The sequence below is a fragment of the Dreissena polymorpha genome, chromosome 13 (genome assembly GCF_020536995.1).
Source record: "Dreissena polymorpha isolate Duluth1 chromosome 13, UMN_Dpol_1.0, whole genome shotgun sequence".
Classification (NCBI taxonomy): domain Eukaryota; kingdom Metazoa; phylum Mollusca; class Bivalvia; order Myida; family Dreissenidae; genus Dreissena; species Dreissena polymorpha.
Window position 1 is genome coordinate 2,195,478 of NC_068367.1, and position 2,638 is coordinate 2,198,115.

The window sequence follows — 2,638 nt, forward strand, 5'->3', positions numbered from 1 at the left end:
GGTATTGGCACTGCGTTTTTTGTGCGCTTTTTCTTACCGAGTGAGTTTTTAACAAAAACAAACAAACAAGAAAATGTGCGCTTTAAGTGCGTTAAACGTGCGCTTTTTATAAGTGTGTTCAATGTGCGCTTTTATGTGCGTTAAATGTGCGCTTTTTATATAAGTGCGTTTTTGACTACCATTTATGTGTGTAAAATGTGCGCTTTTAAGTGCATTAAATGTGCGCTTTTTGTGAGTTAAATGTGCGCTTTTTTATTTAAAAAGCGCACATTTAACTCACAAAAAGCGCAGTTATAACCCACATAAAAGCGCACATGTGTGTTAAATGTGCGCTTTTATGTGCGTTAAATGTGCGTTAAACGTGCGCTTTTTATAAGTGCGTTTTTGACTGCCATTTATGTGTGTAAAATGTGCGCTTTTAAGTGCGCTAAATGTGCGCTTTTTGTGAGTTAACTGTGCGCTTTTTTATTTAAAAAGCGCACATTTAACTCACGAAAAGCGCAGTTATAACCCACAACCCACATAAAAGCGCACATGTGTGTTAAATGTGCGCTTTTATGTGCGTTAAATGTGCGCTTTTTTATTTAAAAAGCGCACATTTAACTCACAAAAAGCGCAGTTATAACCCACATAAAAGCGCACATGTGTGTTAAATGTGCGCTTTTATGTGCGTTAAATGTGTGTTAAACGTGCGCTTTTTATAAGTGCGTTTTTGACTGCCATTTATGTGTGTAAAATGTGCGCTTTTAAGTGCGCTAAATGTGCGCTTTTTGTGAGTTAAACGCACATTTAACTCACGAAAAGCACAGTTATAACCCACAACCCACATAAAAGCGCACATGTGTGTTAAATGTGCGCTTTTATGTGCGTTAAATGTGCGCTTTTTAAATAAAAAAGCGCACATTTAACTCACAAAAAGCGAACATTTAACGCACGTTAAGCGCAGTTATAACCCACACAAAACGCACAATTTACGCACAATGGCAGCAAAAAACGCACTCACAAAAAGCACACATGTGCGTTAAAGGTGCATCTTTTGACTTAACAGTTGATTCAATTATATGCTGTTAAAAGTTTTTTTTAATTCAGATATGCAATAAAAACCAATAATTATATAAACATATATATTTGTGTATTTTAATAATTACAAGATAATTAAATTTTATACTTTAATGTACACCAACATTTTTTAACATACATGAGTAATTAAATATCAATGGCCATTTGATGAAATAAATATAAACATAATTTGATTATAAATAAACAAAAAATAATAGCATACTATAATAACATGTACAGTATATACACACGAACAGCTATATACATAAGAAAGATGCATATCAATCAAGGCCTGTCAGCATTTCTTTGAGGCGGCGGAGTGCAGCTCTCATCTTTCTCTCCAAGTCTGCCACCAGCCGGTCAAACTTCTTTGCAACTATTATACTGTCATGGCCTTTGCGCGATGCATCTCGTGCATGATCTCATTTGATCAGGTCCTGAAAGATATTTTATAATGTAAGTGTTGAATATTGCTGTTATGGTAATCTTGTTGCTATAAAAATTATAAATTTAAATCAAAACTAGTTTGTTTGCTTGTTGTTTTTGGTTGTTTATTTTGCAATTTTAATCCCCTGATCACAGGTGACTTAACGCTTTTCATAAATAAATACGTTTGATAGAAAATACTGTTCGAAAATGTACCAAGATACGTGGTCTCATTTTGCTGTGTGGACTGGTCGGAAGTGTGACACCTTTAAAATGCAATCACCAGTACCCTGTATAGTTTTACCTCTAAACAAATCCAGCTTTTCTTGGTCAAGGAGAGGGCGCGGTTTTCCCACTCCTGTTCTCCTCATGTCGGCCAGCTTGTGCTGGGTAAAACCTGGTATTCAAGTCCATACATCAGGTAGTCTCTCTTTTGCTCCCTTTTTTGGCAGGCGATGCGATGATGCACATTCTTTCCAAAGGATCTTCTGATCAATGTAAATTTCACGGTCACCATGGGGTTTAACCTTTAAATTTAAAAGTTCTCATTTAATATGGGGGAAAATCTGTTCATTAATGACCAAAAATAGGTATCAATAACTTTAAGATGACAATAACCATAAAATACAGCCATAATAATTCAAATGGTGTTGTTTTTCTTTAAAATTGCATTACATTTACTCATCCATTTACATTTCCCAGTGACAATACATAAATATGATAATGATCATAATTAATTCAAAAACTAAATAAAAAAGGGATGCAGAATTGAAAATACGAACCTGTTACAACAGACTGTTCTTCAGTATTCCAAAAATACAGGCAGTTGTTGAACTAGATCATATCACTTTATATGTCTTTAACCACCCACTTTTAATCTCCTTTGCAACAAACTTATTGTTGATTTACACATTGTAGTAAATAAACATTTTTTTCATCACACAATACTTCATGCTGAAAGTATTTCAAGACATTTTACACTAGAATAATAAGTCTTAATTCTAGCTTAGTCAGTTGCTGATGCTGCTTGTTTTCAAAAAATAACTTCCTATCTGTGGTTCTCAAATAGATGGTGCCTGAACAAATCAAAAGTATATCAACACCCCTTAGTTAGGCTTAGATGGAGGACTGATAGGGACTGGCTATTCTCTTA

General features: G+C 34.5%; 1 long non-coding RNA gene across 1 annotated transcript; it reads right to left on the reverse strand.

Annotated features, from left to right (window-relative positions):
* Nucleotides 1-1,242: 1,242 nt before the first annotated feature.
* LOC127855996 (uncharacterized) lies at nucleotides 1,243-2,638 on the reverse strand. Its single transcript, XR_008037807.1, has 3 exons — nucleotides 2,268-2,638; nucleotides 1,790-2,012; nucleotides 1,243-1,496 (listed from the first exon to the last, which is right to left on the reverse strand). It is a non-coding gene; the product is annotated as an uncharacterized LOC127855996 (long non-coding RNA).